Consider the following 21,214-nt stretch of genomic DNA (forward strand, 5'->3'; position numbering starts at 1 on the left):
ACAAAAAGAAAACCAGCCCCGTCGCGGACCTTGATGTCTTGCACCCAGACAAACTAAACAACTTCTTTGCTCGCTTTGAGGACAATACAGTGCCACCAACACGGCCACCTACCAAACCCTGCAGGCTCTCCTTCACCGCAGCCAACGTGAGTAAAACATGTAAACGCATTAACCATCACAAGGCTACCAGCCCAGACAGCATCCCTAGCCACTGCCTCGGAGCATGGGCAGACCAGCTGGCTGGTGTGTTTACGGACATATTCAATCAATCCCTATCCCAGACTGCTGTTCACACATGCTTCAAGAGGGCCAACATTGTTCCTGTTCCCTAGAAAGCTAACGTAACTGAGCTAAAAGACTATCGCCCCGTAGCACTCACTTCCATCATCATGAAGTGCTTTGAGAGACTAGTCAAGGACCATATCACCTCCACCCTACCTGACACCCTAGACCAACTCCAATTTGCTTACCGCCTCAATAGGTCCATAGACGACGCAATCACAATCACACTGCACCCTAACCCATCTGGACAAGAGGAATACCTATGTGAGAATGCTGTTCATCGACTACAGCTCGGCATTCAACACCATAGTACCCTCCAAGCTCGTCATCAAGCTCGAGACCCTGGGTCTCGACCCCGCCCTGTGCAACTGGGTACTGGACTTCCTGACGGGCCGCCCCCAGGTGGTGAGGGTAGGCAACAACAACATGTAAGAATGCTGTTCATTGACTACAGCTAAGCATTTAAACCATAGTATCCTCCAAACTCGTCCTTAAGCTTGAGACCCTGGGTCTCGACCCCACTCTGTGCAACTGGGTCCTGGACTTTATGACGGGACGCCCCCAGGTGGTAGGGTAGGAAACAGCATCTCCACCCCGCATCTCCACTCCTCGCCACTGGGGCCCCACATGGGTGCGTTCTCAACCCTCTCCTGTACTCCCTCTCCACCCATGACTGCGTGGCCATTCACGCCTCCAACTCAATCATCAAGTTTGCAGACGATACTACAGTGGTAGGCTTGATTACCAACAACAACGAGACTGTCTACAGAGAGGAGGTGAGGGTCCTTGGAGTGTGGTGTCAGGAAAATAACCTCACACTCAATGTCAAAAAACAAAGGAGATGATCGTGGACTTCAGGAAACAGCAGAGGGAGCACCCCCCTATCCACATCGACAGGACAGTAGTGGAGAAGGTGGAAAGCTTTAAGTTCCTCGGTGTACACATCATGGACAAACTGAAATGGTCCACCCACACAGAAAGCGTGGTGAAGAAGGCGTAACAGCACCACTTCAACCTCAGGAGGCTGAAGCAATTTGGCATGTCACAAAAAACACTCAAACATATACAGATGCACAATCGAGAGCATCCTGTCGGGCTGTATCACCGCCTGGTACGGTAATTGCTCCGCCCACAACCATAAGGCTCTCCAGAGGGTAATGAGTACTGCACAACACATCACCGGGGGCAAACTACCTGCCCTCCAGGACACCTACACCACCGGATGTCACAGGAAGGCCATAAAGATCATCAAAGACATCAACCACCCGAGCCAATGCCTGTTCACCTCACTATCATCCAGAAGGCGAGGTCAGTACAGGTGCATCAAAGCTGGGACAGAGAGACTGAAAAACAAATATCTGACTGTTAAACAGCCATCACTAACATTGAGTGGCTGCTGCCAACACACTGACTCTAGCCACTTTAGTAATTAAAAATTGGATATAATAAATGTATCACTAGTCACTTTAAACAGTGCCACTTTAAATAATGTTTACATACCCTACACTGCTCATCTCATATGTATATACTGTACTCTATACCATCTACTGCATCTGGCCTATGCCGTTTGGCCATCGCACATCCATATATTTATACCTACATATTCTTATTCATTCCTTTACACTTGTGTGTAAAAGGTAGTTGTTGTGAAATCGTTACATTACTCGTTAAGATATTACTGCTTGGTCAGAACTAGAAGCACAAGCATTTCACTCCACTCGCATTAACATCTGCTAACCATGGGTATGTGACCCTACGTTGGCAAAAAGAGCCTTCACTTGGCCAAAGCACTGAAGAGTTTTGTGAATGATAGTGTGCTATACTAAATAAGTGTTCATTGGACCTGATGACTGATCATTGAACAACTTAAAAAGGATATTATTGATATCGCAACCTCAGTTGAAAATTCACAGCAAGCTCTATGAGATGAGCTTAGTGACCCTATTAAACTGGATGATCTCATTAAGAGTAACGCTGACCTTCAGACTAAGATTACAACTAAACTGAAGGAGAGGAAAATCAAGAAGTATAAATGTGATTTGGAAGATAAGAACAATGGACTAATATATCTCTGTAGAGATTCTAAGCACAAGAAACCAAAAAACAGGAAGAGACAAGCCGATGACAGACACCGAGTGCCTCTGTCAGACCGACTATCCACAGACAGCGCTATCTCTGGCTCCTATACTACCGGTGAGCGTTTTTTCTACAACAGAGGGCGGGGACAACGTCGAGGCCAACACTCCCAGCACGTAAGAGGGTTCGACACATACGTCGGGGGAAGAAGAAATCCACTACTACCCCGCGACACCTATCAATTGAGACCCAGGACGGGCCCACAGTCCAACAGGAGCTAAATGTCTTCAACTTATCAAGTAAGACCCTGACATCCACTCACCTCAGTGTTCTCTATTAGGGGTTAACATTTGTACCCACTGTATACATGAATGACTTTGATGTCCAGATAGATCTATTCAAGTTTTTCCGTAATCTGAGATTGTGTGAGCTCTTTGATAAGAGTGAAACTTACATGACTTGAAATGTCCGCCTCAGTGAAATGTAGACATAGGTCTACCATGCTAATCAATAGACTTACTTGTCCTACCGTGAGTCGAGGAGGAGATGGCGCCATTAAGTAAGTGACTTACTGAAAGACAGACAGAAGCACAAATCCTATAATAACCTGAGTAAAGACGAGAGAATGGTTCTTAAGGACTTAAAGTGAGATCCTTCAATTATTAGAAAAAAAGTGACAAAGGAGAATGAATTTGTATACAAAACAAATGTGACAATGTGAATGAATGTCGCCGACAACTATCTGAAGGTGACTTCTATCGCAAACTGAATTGTGACCCTACCCTGGAATTCCAGCATAATATCTCATCCACAGTGGAAACCTGTTTGGAGTCAGGACAAATCACTAAAAAAGAAGTTGAATTTCTATGTGTGAAATCTCCCAAGATATCAACTTTCTATACAGTCGCTAAATTACACAAACAAGTGTCTCCTCCTCCAGGTAGACCCATTGTCTCCTCCTCCAGGTAGACCCATTGTCTCCTCCTCCAGGTAGACCCATTGTAGCAGCAATCGACTCTGTGACATCCAACATTTCTACATTTGTGGATTACCACATTAAACCGATGGTTGAGAATCTCAAATCTTATGTCAAAGACACTAGTAATATGATCTCATTGATAGAGGGCATAGGAAGGATATCATAGGGCATTCTGATGGACACTTGATGTGGAGAGTTTCCCACACACTGGAGGCTTTCAGGCACTACAACACTTACTTCAGCAGAGAGATTCTACCCAAATCAAAATCAAATCAAATTTTATTTGTCACATACACATGGTTAGCAGATGTTAATGCGAGTGTAGCGAAATGCTTGTGCTTCTAGTTCCGACAATGCAGTAATAATCCAACAAGTAATCTAACTAACAATTCCACAAAAAAAACTACTGTCTTATACACAGTGTAAGGGGATAAAGAATATGTACATAAAGATATATGAATGAGTGATGGTACAGAGCAGCTTAGGCAAGATACAGTAGATGTTATCGAGTACAGTATATACATATTAGATGAGTATGTAAACAAAGTGGTATAGTTAAAGTGGCTAGTGATACATGTATTACATAAGGATGCAGTCGATGATATAGAGTACAGTATATACGTATACATATGAGATGAATAATGTAGGGTATGTAAACATTATATTAGGTAGCATTGTTTAAAGTGGCTAGTGATATATTTGACATCATTTCCCATCAATTCCCATTATTAAAGTGGCTGGAGTTGAGTCAGTGTGTTGGCAGCAGCCACTCAATGTTAGTGGTGGCTGTTTAACAGTCTGATGGCCTTGAGATAGAAGCTGTTTTTCAGTCTCTCGGTCCCAGCTTTGATGCACCTGTACTGACTTCGCCTTCTGGATGATAGCGGGGTGAACAGGCAGTGGCTCGGGTGGTTGTTGTCCTTGATGATCTTTATGGCCTTCCTGTAACATCGGGTGGTGTAGGTGTCCTGGAGGGCAGGTAGTTTGCCCCCGGTGATGCGTTGTGCAGACCTCACTACCCTCTGGAGAGCCTTACGGTTGTGGGCGGAGCAGTTGCTGTACCAGGCGGTGATACAGCCCGCCAGGATGCTCTCGATTGTGCATCTGTAGAAGTTTGTGAGTTCTTTTGGTGACAAGCCGAATTTCTTCAGCCTCCTGAGGTTGAAGAGGTGCTGCTGCGCCTTCTTCACGATGCTGTCTGTGTGAGTGGACCAATTCAGTTTGTTTGTGATGTGTATGCCGAGGAACTTAAAACTTACTACCCTCTCCACTACTGTTCCATCGATGTGGATAGGGGGGTGTTCCCTCTGCTGTTTCCTGAAGTCCACAATCATCTCCTTAGTTTTGTTGACGTTGAGTGTGAGGTTATTTTCCTGACACCACACTCCGAGGGCCCTCACCTCCTCCCTGTAGGCCGTCTTGTCGTTGTTGGTAATCAAGCCTACCACTGGTGTGTCGTCCGCAAACTTGATGATTGAGTTGGAGGCGTGTGTGGCCACGCAGTCGTGGGTGAACAGGGAGTACAGGAGAGGGCTCAGAACGCACCCTTGTGGGGCCCCAGTGTTGAGGATCAGCGGGGTGGAGATGTTGTTGCCTACCCTCACCACCTGGGGGCGGCCCGTCAGGAAGTCCAGTACCCAGTTGCACAGGGCGGGGTCGAGACCCAGGGTCTCGAGCTTGATGACGAGCTTGGAGGGTACTATGGTGTTGAATGCCGAGCTGTAGTCGATGAACAGCATTCTCACATAGGTATTCCTCTTGTCCAGATGGGTTAGGGCAGTGTGCAGTGTGGTTGAGATTGCATCGTCTGTGGACCTATTTGGGCGGTAAGCAAATTGGAGTGGGTCTAGGGTGTCAGGTAGGGTGGAGGTGATATGGTCCTTGACTAGTCTCTCAAAGCACTTCATGATGACGGAAGTGAGTGCTACGGGCGGTAGTCGTTTAGCTCAGTTACCTTAGCTTTCTTGGGAACAGGAACAATGGTGGCCCTCTTGAAGCATGTGGGAACAGCAGACTGGTATAGGGATTGATTGAATATATCCGTGAACACACCGGCCAGCTGGTCTGCGCATGCTCTGAGGGCGCGGCTGGGGATGCCGTCTGGGCCTGCAGCCTTGCGAGGGTTAACACGTTTAAATGTTTTTCTCACCTCGGCTGCAGTGAAGGAGAGTTCGCATGTTTTCGTTGCAGGCCGTGTCAGTGGCACTGTATTGTCCTCAAAGCGGGCAAAAAAGTTATTTAGTCTGCCTGGGAGCAAGACATCCTGGTCCGTGACTGGGCTGGTTTTCTTCTTGTAGTCCGTGATTGACTGTAGACCCTGCCACATACCTCTTGCGTCTGAGCCGTTGAATTGAGATTCTACTTTGTCTCTATGCTGACGTTTGCTTGTTTGATAGCCTTGCGGAGGGAATATCTGCACTGTTTGTATTCGGTCATGTTACCAGTCACCTTGCCCTGATTAAAAGCAGTGGTTCGCGCTTTCAGTGTCATGCGAATGCTGCCATCAATCCACGGTTTCTGGTTAGGGAATGTTTTAATCGTTGCTATGGGAACGACATCTTCAACGCACGTTCTAATGAACTCGCACACCGAATCAGCGTATTCGTCAATGTTGTTGTCTGACGTAATACGAAACATATCCCAGTCCACGTGATGGAAGCAGTCTTGGAGTGTGGAATCAGCTTGGTCGGACCAGCGTTGGACAGACCTCAGCGTGGGAGCTTCTTGTTTTAGTTTCTGTCTGTAGGCGGGGATTAGCAAAATGGAGTCGTGGTCAGCTTTTCCGAAAGGAGGGCAGGGCAGGGCCTTATATGCGTCGTGGAAGTTAGAGTAACAATGATCCAAGGTTTTTTCAGCCCTAGTTGCGCAATCGATATGCTGATACAATTTAGGGAGTCTTGTTTTCAGATTAGCCTTGTTAAAATCCCCAGCTACAATGAATGCAGCCTCAGGATGTAGAGATTCCAGTTTGCAAAGAGTCAAATAAAGTTCGTCCAGAGCCATCGATGTGTCTGCTTGGGGGGGAATATATACGGCTGTGATTATAATCGAAGAGAATTCTCTTGGTAGATAATGCGGTCGACATTTGATTGTGAGGAATTCTATATCAGGTGAACAGAAGGATTTGACTTCCTGTATATTTCTGTGATCACACCACGTCTCGTTAGCCATAAGGCATACGCCCCCACCCCTCTTCTTACCAGAAAGATGTTTGTTTCTGTCGGCGTGATGCGTGGAGAAACCCGCTGGCTGCACCGCCTCCGATAGCATCTCTCCAGTGAGCCATGTTTCCGTGAGGCAAAGAACGTTACAGTCTCTGATGTCCCTCTGGAATGCTACCCTTGCTCGGATTTCATCAACCTTGTTGTCAAGAGACTGGACATTGGCGAGAAGAATGCTAGGGAGTGGTGCACGATGTGCCCGTCTCCGGAGTCTGACCAGAAGACCGCCTCGTTTCCCTCTTTTACGGCGTCGTTTTTTTGGGTCACCGGCTGGGATCCATTCCGTTGTCGTGGTTGAAAGGCAGAACACAGGATCCGCTTCGTGAAAATCATATTCTTGGTCGTACTGATGGTGAGTTGACGCTGATCTTATATTCAGTAGTTCTTCTCGACTGTATGTAATGAAACCTAAGATGACCTGGGGTACTAATGTAAGAAATAACACGTAAAAAAACAAAAAACTGCATAGTTTCCTAGGAACGCGAAGCGAGGCGGCCAACTCTGTCGGCGCCGGAAGTTCGACTACCCTTGCTCCATCCAATGATTGCATCTTACAACATACTGAACTGCTATTATCCCATAACTACTTTGTCTTTGAGTCGGGGTGTAGCCATGGGCTCCCTTTTTAAATCAGAGACACACCCCTTACTTTCTAAAATACTTCTATGGAAGAGATACATAGACAATGTCTTTGTGCTCTGGGCAGGAAGTCAGCAGGAACTAAATGAATTCCAAACTCTACTAAACGAGAGCTCTGAATACCTCAAATTCACCATGCAGACTGATGAGAGAAAAATAATCTACCTGGATTTATGGATAATCAAAGAGAATGATGATTTACACACAGATGTATACACAACGCCCACAGACCACAATATCCTGCTATGTGTGGATAGTATGCATCCCCTTCCCCTCAAGAAGGGTCTACCATATAGCCAGTTATCTTCTTGGATATAGGGGGCGCTCTTTTAATTTATGGATAAAAAAACGTGCCCGTTTTAAGCGCAATATTTTGTCACGAAAAGATGCTCGACTATGCATATAATTGGCAGCTTTGGAAAGAAAACACTCTAAGGTTTCCAAAACTGCAAAGATATTATCTGTGAGTGCCACAGAACTCATGCTACAGGCGAAATGAAGATGAAACTTCAACCAGGAAATGGGCAGAATTTTTGAAGCTCTGTTTTCCATTGTCTCCTTATATGGCTGTGAATGCGCGGGAATGAGCCTGCCCTTTCTATCGTTTCTACAAGGTGTCTGCAGCATTGTGACGTATTTGTAGGCATATCATTGGAAGATTGGCCATAAGAGACTACATTTACCAGGGGTCCGCCCAGTGTCCTTTGTCTAAATAGGTGCGTAATCTACAAGCTGCACGCAGTCATCCAGTGATTGAGAGGAGAGAGGAGGCTTTCAACGAACGATATATCATGAAGAGATATGTGAAAAACACCTTGAGGATTGATTCTAAACAACGTTTACCATGTTTCAGTTGATATTATGGAGTTAATTTGGAAAAAGTTAGGCGTTTTGAAGACTGAATTTTCGTTTTTTTTTGGTAGCCAAACGTGACGCACCAAACGGAGCAATTTCTCATAAACAAATAATCTTTCAGGAAAAACTGAGCATTTGCTATCTAACTGAGAGTCTCCTCATTGAAAACATCCGAAGTTCTTCAAAGGTAATGATTTTATTTGAATGATTTTCTGGTTTTTGTGAAAATGTTGCCTGCTAATGCTAATACTAAATGCTACGCTAGCTGCGCTAGCTGTTACACAAATGCTTGTTTTGCTATGGTTGAGAAGCATATTTTGAAAATCTAAGATGACAGTGTTGTTAACAAAAGGCTAAGCTTGAGAGCTAGCATATTAATTTCATTTCATTTGCGATTTTCATGAATAGTTAACGTTGCGTTATGGTAATGAGCTTGAGGCCGTATTCACGATCCCGGATCCGGGATGGCTCGACGCAAGAAGTTATGCAGGGTTAAACTAATCTGTGGCCACCAGTCAGATTTTGACAGCAATGCAAAAAATGACAGATAAATTCAAAATGAGAGGCTACAAGGACAAAACTCTTGATGCTGCAATGATGAAAATATCTCAAAAACCAAGAGCGGAATTACTAAAAACTCAACCAAAGAAGAAAAACAACGCAACCGTATTTTGCAGTAAGTACACCAATGGTTCGGAGAAAATGAAAGCAATCCTGACAAAGCACTGGCATATTCTGCAATCAGACAACAACAAAGAAATCGCACACCTCTTCAAGGAACCCCCACTGGTGGTCTAGAAGCATGGTCGCAATATTGGAGATAGTTTGGTGAGATCGGACATGCCCCCTGAGCCCACTCAGACACTTTTGACACCTATCCCAAATGGGAGCTATAAATGTGGCTCATGCGCACAGTGCAATAGCACCATAAAAATGTCTTTCTTCAGACACCCACATATGGGTCGAAAGATCCCTGTTAGGGTTATCATCTCATGCAAGATCAAGGGAGTAATCTCTCATCACCTGCTCATGTGGAAAAGCCTATGTAGGACAAATGAAAAAAACAATTAAAACAACGCATATCTGAAAACCGCAGCTCAATCAGATATAAGAACATTGTCTATCCAGTAGCAGCTCACTTTGTTGAAGCTATCCATCCCATCTCCTCGCTCAAATACACAGGCATTGAGCATGTTGCTCTACCAAGAAGAGGAGGTAACATGGAGATCCTACAACAAGCATTTCGCTACACTCGCATTAACATCTGCTAACCATGTGTATGTGACAAATAAGATTTGATTTGATTTGATTTGATTTGGACTGCAAAGGGAGGCTTACTGGATATCCTATCTAAAAACATTGACGCCTGGTGGTTTGAATATTGACTTTGATCTCAGGCCCTTATGAACACATTTTCCTTTATGAACAAGTCTTATAAATTGAAACCATTTTTTACAGTTTATTAGTGTATACCCAATATGTTCCCCCTGTTGATGATGTTCATTATATATTAAGGTTGAACCAATATTACAGTTAACAAAAATAAAATACGAAATTATTATGTGAAATTGAATGAAACAATGTATACAATATTCCATTATGTTTCTATAAGATAACAATAGCATAATATATTTAATATGCCATATACTATTTTTTAACAGTTTCACTAATTCATTTTAATGAACTTAATCATTATGACACACCCCTCACCACTGTCATTGGTTACACTAATTGCACTGTGCGTCTACATAACCTGGTTCAAGTATTCATGACATTACCTTGAGGAAAGGAAGGCACAGTGATGCCGAAATGTTGGTAAATACCCATTAAATTGCTGGGAGATTATACATGGAGAGTGCAACTTTCTTTATTTTGATAGTTTATAGTTTATTTGCCGCTAGTCAGTACCTCCACACAAACTATTATTCTGGGTGTGCACCAGCTAATTTTTTTAATCTACAAGTCCGAACTACAAAATCTAATTGATCCCCTCAAAATTGGTAAATATCACATTTGGTTAAAACTGAAAAAATAACTTGTACTGACAGAAAAATATGTGTTCCTTTGCGCAATATATATCCCCCCCTCAGAATCCCCATATTACTCAGAGGAGACCTTCTCCACCCTTGAGGAAGAGACGTGCCATTTCCAGGCCCAGAGAAATGTGCTAATCTTTGGGTACACAAATGCATGCACAGGAACACTACCTGATCTAACAACCACACTAGGGGACAGCTTTATTACAGGCCATACTGTTTCTAACTGTCTTCATCTCCCCATAGAAACAACAGTGACAGCACCGTCAACAAAAACGGAAGGGATATGTTGCAGTTCTATAGAAGCCTGGGTCTGTACATTGTCAATGGTAGGTTATGGGGGGACTCTTTGGGGAGATTCACCTACTGCTCACCTCTTTGCCACAGTACAGTAGACTATATGATTACAGACATTGACACTTTCTCTCTCAGCTCATTCACTGTCTAGCCACTAACACCTCTGTCTGATCACAGCCAAATGACGTTGTTCCTCAAAAGAACAGAAAGAACAGACATGGAAACCACACATTCACAGCCCAGTAAGCTGTACAACATCAGAAATTCATACAGATGGGCCCAAAACAGCACAGAAGAATACCAGAAAACAACCTGTAACCAAAATATCCAAACAATCTTAAATAACTTTCTGGATACCACATTCACTCACAGCAGTAAAAAACATCAACTATATATTCATGCAAATGGCAAAAGAAGCACAATTGAAATTGATTAAAAAAACAAAAAACACAGATGGTTTGATGCAGATTGTAAAATTATTAGGAAAAATCTTAGAACACTATCCAACCAAAAGCACAGAGACTCAAATAATGGTGAATTACGTTTTCATTACTGTGAGACTTTAAAACTCTATAAACATACACTCAGAACCAAAAAAAAACACAGTACAACAGCAAGCAGCTGACACTAATTGAAGAGTCCATAAACACAAAAAAATCAAAACAAGAGTTAGCGATTCAAAATGGTGACATATGGACAACCCATTTTAAAACACTCTACAACACCGTTAAAATTGACACAAACGCAGAATAACGCCAAATTCATGAGAAGTTGAATGGATTAGAAAATGCTATAAAGGACAATCCTTTGGTCTCCCCAATTACTGACCAGGAGCTCTATAAGAAACTTCAGGCCCTTCAATTTAAAAAAGCATGCGTACCTGATGGCATCCTAAATGAGATGTTCAAACTCATGAGTGCAAAATATCAATTGGCTATATTAAAACTGTTTAATTTGATCCTGAGTGTAGGTTATTACTCTGACATCTGGAATCAAGAACTCATAACCCCAATCTTTAAGAGCGGAGACAAATTTGACCCTAACAATTACAGAGGCATTTGTGTGAACAGTAACCTGGGGAAGGTTTTCTGTACTATTATAAATGTAAGAGTTCTAAACTTCCTTAAAACCTCTTAGAACTACCCATCCCGGATCCGGTATATTTGTCATCAGCAACGCTGAATCGCATAGCGCAACAGTCAAATAATATTACTAGAAAATATTCATATTCATGAAATCACAAGTGCACTATAGCGAAACAGAACTTAGCCTTTTGTTAATAAGCACAATGTCTTGAGTGAAAGCCAAATTGGATGTATACCAAAACATCGCCCGACTGATCATATTTACACCCTACACACCCTGATAGATAAACATGTCTACCAGAATAATACCAAAATATATCCTTGTTTTATCGACTTCCAAAAAGCATTTGATTCTTTTTGGCATATGTGACTGTTCTACAAAGTTATTGAAAGTGGTGTAGGGGGTAAAACATTTGACATAATTAAATCAATGTATATTGGCAATACGTGCAGCATTAAAATTGGCAAGAAAATAACAATCTTTTAACCAGGGGCGGGGCCTTCGCCAGGATTGCAATCTGAGCCCTGCACTCTTCAATATTTACATCAACAAATTGGCCACTATTCTCGAAAAATCCTCAGCCCTTGGTGTTAATCTCCACAATTTAGAGGTTAAATGCCTACTCTTCACAGATTACCTATGCCTGCTGTCACCCACAGCACATGGCCTACAGCAGAGCCTGAATCTGCTAGAGCAGTACTGCAAGACCTGGGCCCTGGCAGTAAACCCCAAAAATACTAAAATAATGATTTTCCAGAGAAGATCCAGATCTCAGGGAATTAGACCAAAGTTCTCAATTGGTACAACATATACAGAGTACTGCACACACTAAATCAAATCAAATCAAATGTATTTATATAGCCCTTCGTACATCAGCTGATATCTCAAAGTGCTGTACAGAAACCCAGCCTAAAACCCCAAACAGCAAGCAATGCAGGTGTAGAAGCACGGTGGCTAGGAAAAACTCCCTAGAAAGGCCAAAACCTAGGAAGAAACCTAGAGAGGAACCAGGCTATGTGGGGTGGCCAGTCCTCTTCTGGCTGTGCCGAGTGGAGATTATAACAGAACATGGCCAAGATGTTCAAATGTTCATAAATGACCAGCATGGTCCAATAATAATAAGGCAGAACAGTTGAAACTGGAGCAGCAGCACGGTCAGATGGACTGGGGACAGCAAGGAGTCATCATGTCAGGTAATCCTGGGGCATGGTCCTAGGGCTCAGGTCCTCCGAGAGAGAGAAAGAAAGAGAGAAGGAGAGAATTAGAGAACGCACACTTAGATTCACACAGGACACCGAATAGGACAGGAGAAGTACTCCAGATATAACAAACTGACCCTAGCCCCCCGACACATAAACTACTGCAGCATAAATACTGGAGGCTGAGACAGGAGGGGTCTGGAGACACTGTGGACCCATCCGAGGACACCCCCGGACAGGGCCAAACAGGAAGGATATAACCCCACCCACTTTGCCAAAGCACAGCCCCCACACCACTAGAGGGATATCTTCAACCACCAACTTACCATCCTGAGACAGGGCCGAGTATAGCCCACAAAGATCTCCGCCATGGCACAACCCAAGGGGGCGCCAACCCAGACAGGATGACCACATCAGTGAATCAACCCACTCAGGTGACGCACCCCTTCCAGGGACGGCTTGAGAGAGCCCCAGTAAGCCAGTGACTCAGCCCCTATAATAGGGTTAGAGACAGAGAATCCCAGTGGAAAGAGGGGAACCGGCCAGGCAGAGACAGCAAGGGCGGTTCGTTGCTCCAGAGCCTTTCCGTTCACCTTCCCACTCCTGGGCCAGACTACACTCAATCATATGACCCACTGAAGAGATGAGTCTTCAGTAAAGACTTAAAGGTTGAGACCGAGTTTGCGTCTCTGACATGGGTAGGCAGACCGTTCCATAAAAATGGAGCTCTATAGGAGAAAGCCCTGCCTCCAGCTGTTTGCTTAGAAATTCTAGGGACAAATCAGAGAGATAGGTAGGAGCAAGCCCATGTAATGCTTTGTAGGTTAGCAGTAAAACCTTGAAATCAGCCCTTGCTTTGACAGGAAGCCAGTGTAGAGAGGCTAGTACTGGAGTAATATGATCAAATTTTTTGGTTCTAGTCAGGATTCTAGCAGCCGTATTTAGCACCAACTGAAGTTTATTTAGTGCTTTATCCGGGTAGCCGGAAAGTAGAGCATTGCAGTAGTCTAACCTAGAAGTGAAAAAAGAATGGATACATTTTTCTGCATCATTTTTGGACAGAAAGTTTCAGATTTTTGCAATGTTACGTAGATGGAAAAAAGCGGTCCTTGAAATGGTCTTGATATGTTCTTCAAAAGAGAGATCAGGGTCCAGAGTAACGCCGAGGTCCTTCACAGTTTTATTTGAGACGACTGTACAACCATTAAGATTAATTGTCAGATTCAACAGAAGATCTCTTTGTTTCTTGGGACCTAGAACAAGCATCTCTGTTTTGTCCGAGTTTAAAAGTAGAAAGTTTGCAGCCATCCACTTCCACTTCCACTACTACAATTACTTAGGTTTAAAAATAAGCTCAACTTGACACCTTAATGAGGCAGTGAATGAACTGAGAGAGAAAGCACACAGGGCATTCTACGCCATTAAAAAAATAATTGAAATACCTATTAAAATTTGGCTAAAATTAATTGAATGTGCCATTGAACCAATTGCACTTTATGGCAGCAAGGTGTGGGGTCCACATGCAAAACAAGATTTAATCAAATGGGACAAACACCCCATTGAAACCCTGCATGCAGAGTTCTGTAAGATTCTCCCACATGTCCAGGGGAAAACTACAAACAATGCATGCAGGGCAGAATTAGGCCAATATCCACTAATAATAAAAAATAAATAAAAAATAGGGATTCAGTTTGTTAGCCTTGTTAGCCAAATAGCCAAGTTCGCATGAGCAAACAGAACATTCAACAAAACACATTTGGCCTCCTTAATCGAATACCTGTATCCCATTATAAACATCCCAACAGTAAAAACCACCCCTAACCAATCACACAGACATTCCAACAGAGACATTACTTCTTATGGCTGCAATCCCGTTAACGGGAGCAATATGACAACAGCCAGTGAACGTGCAGGGCACCATTTTCAAAACATCAAGAATCTCAAAATTAAAATTCCTCAAACATACATGCATCTCATTTTAAAGCTATTCTTGTTGTTAATCCCACCACAGTGTCCGATTTCAAATATGCTTTACAGCAGAAGCACCACAAACGATTATGTTAGGTCACCACATATAGCCACAGAAAAACACAGCCATTTCTTTTCCAGCGAAAAGCACAAATAGAGATAGAATTAATCACTAACCTTTGATGATCTTCATCAGATGACACTAATAGGACTTCATGTTACACAATACATGTATGTTTTGTTTGATAAGGTTCATATTTATCAAAATATGGTTTACATTGGCACGTTACATTCACTAGTTCCAAAAACATCCAGTGATTTTGCATAGCCACATCATTCAACAGAAATACTCATCATAAATGTAGATGATAATACAAGTTATACACTTGGAATTATAGATATACCTCTCCTTAATGCAACCGCTGTGTCTGATTATTTTTTTTAAACGTTATGGAATAAGCCAGCCATGCAATAATCTGAGACGGCGCTCAGAAAAATTTGTCACAATTAGCCACCATGTTGACGTAAACATAAACAAGAAATTACATGATACATATTCCCTTACCTTTGATGATCTATATCAGAAATCCCAGGTCCACAATAAATGTTTGTTTTGTTCGATAATGTCCGTTTTTATGTCCAAATACCTTCTTTTGTTAGCGCGTTTGGTATACATATCCAAACGCTCATTCTGGTCATAGTTACATCTGACAAAAACTTTAAAAAATGATATTACAGGTCGAAGAAACATTTCAAACTAAGTACAGAATCAATCATTTGGATATTTTTAACATGTAGCTTCAATAAAGTTCCAACCGGAGTATTCCTTCTTGTCTTCATGAGCAATGGAACGCAAGTGGGTACCATGAGGAATAAGAATATCCAGAAAATGGCTGACTGCCAGACACCTGAAAGATTCTGCTATCATTCACTCTCACAACACCATAGAAGTCTCATTAAAATTTATATTGATGGTTGACATCTAGTGGAACCCCTAGGCAGTGCAACATCATTAATATCTCAAGGGGATTTCATTGGGGACTCTGGTGAATACATACAAAGCTCAGATTTATCACTTCCTGTTTTGATTTCTCCTCAGGATTTTGCTTGCCATATGAGTTCTTTTATACTCACTGACATCATTCAAACAGTTTAAGAAACTTTAGAGTGTTTTCTATCCAATAATAATAATAATATGCATATATTAGCAACTGAGACTGAGGAGCAGGCTGTTTACTTTGGACAACTTATTCATCCAAGCTACTCAATACTGCCCCCCAGCCAAAAGAAGTTAATGGCATTAACCTGGTGCACACAGAAAACACATGAATCACAGTTTCTTTCATTACACAGAAAGGACACCCCTGCTCGATTCCTGGTTCAACCCGTGCCAACCAGCTGTTAGTGGCCAGGGCTCCAAGAAGAACCCTTAACTGGAGGTCCCCTGACCTCTTTGGTACTGGGGGTTTGTTGAGCCCCCTCCATCTAAAAACCCACCATACTCTCCACCCCACATACCCCATGCCACTGATGTGCCTTCACTCCTGTTAGGCTCCTAATGTTCCTTATTAACGCAGAGGTTGTAGAGGGCTTTACCTCCCACCCCTCCCAGGATTGGAGTATTAAAATCTAACAAGTCCTCCAGACCCCCTTGCCAGTCTCCAGTCTCTGCCGTCACCTGTAGTGGTGGAACATTGGTGGCCCCTCCCCCTTTGTCCACTCAAACACCCCCCCCTTACCGGCTCAGACAGTGCCTCCTGGACCTCCTCCAGGAATCTCTCCAGCAGCCTAAGAGACGTTATTCCTGTTTGTTGTGCCAAGACTTCCAGGGTTTTCCACCCCTCCTCTCCCAGCAGTCTCAGGTCACCCAGCCTTTGTAAAACCGCCGCCATCAGTTGCCTCTGCAGGGTGGCCGACTGAACCGATCTCAAAGGGATGGCTGGGTGGTTGAAGATAGGCTCCTCCCACACCCACAGCCCACGCCACACACCCTTCTCGTGTGAGCCTTAGCAGCTGCCAGGCCCTCAGCACTGCAGAGTAAAAATCTGATAGACCTGCTGTACTCAGCTTCTCCAGCTTCATGAGGAACAGCTGCCGGTCCAATCCTAATCCGCCAGCTCTCCTCAGCAGCACACATGCTGGTTCCCTCCAGCCAACATCAGTATGGTACAGAAGTCTCTGCATCACCTTTAGCTGGAAAGCAGCCATCCTGCTCTCCAGTTCCACCAGGCCCTGCCCTCCTTCGTGGACAGTCATGTACAACATTGCCGCCCTCAGCCAGTGATGGCCCGACCAGAAAAAATCTACCAGCTGGCGTCTGCGAGCAGACCGGCGGGTGGGTAGAGGACAGCCAGTTTATGCCACAGGGAAGATGCCACCAGGTTGTTGTTTATCAGCACCCTCCCTCTATATGACACTTTGGACAGTAGCCACTTCCACCTGGCCAGTCTTGACACCATTGCCTGTGACAGCCCATCCCAGTTCTTCCTGACCCACTTCTCCGAGCCCAGGTACACCCTCAACAATTTAAGCCCTTCACAGCCCCACTGCAAACCCCCGGGAAGCAGAGGACGGGCCCTATCCACCCATGCCCCACATAAGAGTTTTGCTCTTGCCACAGTTCACCATAGCTGAAGAAACTCCCTCGTACACCTTCAGACTAGTCTCTAGTGCCTGCATATCCTGACCATCACACCATCACAGAGGAATGCCAATTTCATCCCTCTGTGCCAGAGAGAGCTTAGGGAGACCTGCGAACAAGACCTGAGCACACATAGGATCACACACTTCTGCCCTATACCGCTCCCGCATCTCCCCATCACAGAGGTCACCCGCCCAATTGACAACCGCAGACAATGCGTACCCTTGGCTTCACCGATCTGTCTTTCCAAACCAAAGAAGAAGGAGCTAGGAGCATCCATCTCCTTGAGCATGGAGAACCTAGCTCTTACAAGTACTCCCTTTGCTTTAACCTGGAAAAAACTACCCAGGTCCCTACGTAATTCAGCTAAATTACCCTGAAGGCCTACATTGCCTTGCCCCACCTTCTCTATCTCCATCTCACTAATACAACACTCTAGTTCCCCCAATACTCTCCTAGCCTCTGAGGATGAAAGAGCTGTGTACTGTTGACAGAAAAGCTGAATTTGGACTTTCCCCACATCCCACCATTGACTCAGAGACTCATACTCCTCTCTTCGCTGCCCCACCTTTCCGAAATCTGAGCAAAAAGTGGCATCTTGTAAGAGCTTTACATTGAACTTCCAATAGGATGCTTGCCGGGGCCCTGGTGAAATAGACAGCCGAGCCATAGTTATGTGGTGATCCGAAAACCCCACCGGGAGAATGGTAGCGCCTAACAGCCTATTGTTCCAATTCCTAGACATGTACTGTAGTTAATTTCTGCTTTTACAACAAGCAGCCTACGCTTACACACCTCCTTTGAGGAGCAAATGTCCCATGGCTTAACACACTTGCCCCTTTCCACCAGAGCCCCTAATCGACTTTATTCAACACATCATCACTATGCAGAAACACCTGAACTTTTTTTGTTTTCATATTCACCCAACACACTCCTCTTTCCCTCATCTCTGGCACCATTTGTATTGAGCGAGCCTACCTGACGAGTCTCCATAAGAAGTGGGAGAAAAGCCAGCAAAGAAACAGACCAATAGCAAATCTCAAAAAGCCCCAGTGTCAGAAATAAAATAAATCTAAACAGTGTCTGAAGGTAAACCTTTACGCACTGTTGAGACCTACTTCCTCAACTTAAACCGTTTCCTGGGTGAGAGGACACCATGCCCCTCATTTTTCATAGCATGTTGTACTGATCTTACAAACTTTCTCGGATCAGAAAAAAAAGCCTCAAGATTAACTTTTTTCCCCTTGGTCTCATTCAGGAACCTTGTCAGTTCTCTCAACCGGTACTTTGACCCCTCTGCTTGACTGGCTGTCAGCTCCGGGCCCATTGAAGAGGAGTTTGAAAACAATAACTCATCATCCTCTTCCTCACACTCACTTTCCTCCTCATCTCTATCTCCCATCCTGACCACCTGCCCAACCTCTCTGGTCAGGGCATCCCCCACAGCAACAGGCAAAGTTTCCATGGTTCCTTTGACCACACCCTTTTTCCTTTTCCGCTTGACACCCTCCTCCTACCCCCCTAGTCTCTAACACTTCCCCACTATACTCTCCTCATCCACTAGTATAACCTGACTAGACCCAGCCTCATCTACACCACGCTCCATAGCATGACTAGGCCCAGCATCATCTACACCACCATACATAGCATAACGTGGCCCAGCCTCAGCTACCCCATCATCTCTAGCCTGACTAGGCTCCGCCTCCGCTACCCCACCATCACTAGCCTGACTAGACCCAGCCTCCGCTACCCCACCATCTCTAGCCTGACTAGACCCAGCCTCCGCTACACCACCATCCATAGCCTGACTAGACCTAGCCTCATCTACCCCACCATTCATAGCATGACTAGACCCAGCCTCAGCTACCCCACCATCTCTAGCCTGACTAGGCCCAGCCTCAGCTACCCCACCGTCACTTGCATGACTAGGCCCACCACCGTCTCTTGCATGACTAGGCCCAGCCTCATCTACACCACCATCCCTGGCATGACTAGGCCCAGCCTCATCTACACCACCATCCCTGGCATGACTAGGCCGAGCTTCTGCTGTCTGCATCTCATTACTCCCTGCACATTGACCTTGATTTCCCCCACTGGCGCTTGTACCCTTACCTTGTCTACGGCCTTTATGTGGGCACGCGAAGCTCAAATCCCCACACTCAAAACACTGTAGAATATTTGTGCTGGCAAACCCTGCATAGAGCCCCTCCCCATGCCTCACTTAAAAATGCACATTTAGCTGTTGCTCATTGTTATTCAGAAACGTAAACACTTGCCTCCGGAACGAAACAATGCGCTTAACGGCATCTGCCTGAAAACCTGCCGACAGTACACGAAAACCGCTAGCAAACTTACCAAAACAACTCAGCTCCTTCCTGATTTGATCATCCGTAATAAACGGAGGCAAATTTGCAACTACCACTCTTGTCGAAGGGGTAGAGAGAGGTGAAATTGGCACCAGCACACCCCTTACAAATGTTCCACTAGCAATTAGCCTACAGCTTTGTTCATTCTAGAATCTGTGGAAAAAGTTTAGATGGTACAATGTAATATTATAAATCCACAATGAATGTTCTTAACCTTTAGATGCACAACATGGGCCTGGGAGGCTCACAGGGATATTGGTATCCACAGTATCACAGTTCCCCCAAAATGTTGTTTTGAACATAAATACACTGTCATTTAAGCTTTAAAACTGCAAATGGCATACTCTTCCCCATGGCAAAATGTGTAGAATTGTCGGAAACTTGCTTTAAAACTGCAACATTGTCTCTCTGATGCCAAGAGGAGGGCCTTTAAAGTGTTATTTCCCAGTGCCTGAGACTTGATTAGTCCGGCTGTGCAATGCAGAAGTCATAGTAATACTGCTTGTATGCTTTTTGTATCGCACTCCATGGGCTCTGTTCAGTCCGCATTGCGATAGTTCAGCCTTACAGCGTGATTGAAATTTAAAGGTAACATTCCCGCTTTAGAAGAGGCTGCATTCACGGTAAAAGCTGCATTGTCGGCTCAATAGGAAATGTCTTTTATATTTCTATCATGAAATCTGTAACGCTTCAACTTTACAGCTTTTTAGTGATGAATTTGTTTTAACAAAAGGGGTCCCAAAATTTGCTTAGCAACTCAGATAAGTTGCATGGACTCACTCTGTGTGTTGTAATGGTGTTTAACTACTTGGTGACTGGGGGGCAGTATTGAGTAGCTTGGATGAATAAGGTGTCCAGAGTAAACTGCCTGCTACTCAGCCATAAAAGCTATAATATGCATATAATTAGTATATTTGGATAGAAAACACTCTGAAGTTTCTAAAACTGTTTGAATGATGTCTGTGAGTATAACAGAAGGCGAAAACCTGAGAAAAACGGCAGGCGAAAACCTGAGAAAAATCCAACCAGGAAGTGGGAAATCTGAGGTTTGTAGGTTTTCAACTCATAGCCTATCGAAGATACAGTGGGATATTGGTCATGTTGCACTTCCTAAGGCTTCCAGTAGACGTCAACAGTCTTTTGAACCTTGTTTGATGCTTCTACTGTGAAGCGGGGCTTTGGATTTGTTTACCAAACGCCCTAACAAAAGGAGCTATTATGAACTTTATCGAACAAATCAAAAATTTACTGTGGAACTGGGATTCCTGGGAGTGCATTCTGAGGAAGATCATCAAAGGTAAGTGAATATTTATAATGTTACTTCTGACTTCTGTTGACTGCACAATATGGCGGATATCTTTTTGGCTTGTTTGGTCTCTGGGCGCCGTACTCAGATTATTGCATGCAATGCATTTTCCGTAAAGTTTTTTTGAAATCTGACACAGCGGTTGCATTAAGGAGAAGTTTATCTAAAGTTCTATGTACAATAGTTGTATCTTTTATCAATGTTTATTATGAGTATTTCTGTAAATTGATGTGGCTCTCTGCAAAATCACTGCATGTTTTGGA

At 44.0% G+C, this 21,214-nt stretch overlaps 1 protein-coding gene across 1 annotated transcript in view; it reads left to right on the plus strand.

The window, feature by feature from the left end:
* Positions 1–2,587: 2,587 nt before the first annotated feature.
* The window catches only part of LOC112218678 (excitatory amino acid transporter 2), an 82,122-nt gene continuing 63,495 nt past the window's right edge, over positions 2,588–21,214 (plus strand). The window contains exons 1-2 of the mRNA XM_024379696.2: positions 2,588–2,657; positions 10,335–10,417. The gene's annotated coding sequence lies outside the window, so the exon portion shown is untranslated. The remainder of the gene's footprint in view (positions 2,658–10,334; positions 10,418–21,214) is intronic.

This window comes from Oncorhynchus tshawytscha, linkage group LG19 (genome assembly GCF_018296145.1).
Source record: "Oncorhynchus tshawytscha isolate Ot180627B linkage group LG19, Otsh_v2.0, whole genome shotgun sequence".
NCBI lineage: Eukaryota > Metazoa > Chordata > Actinopteri > Salmoniformes > Salmonidae > Oncorhynchus > Oncorhynchus tshawytscha.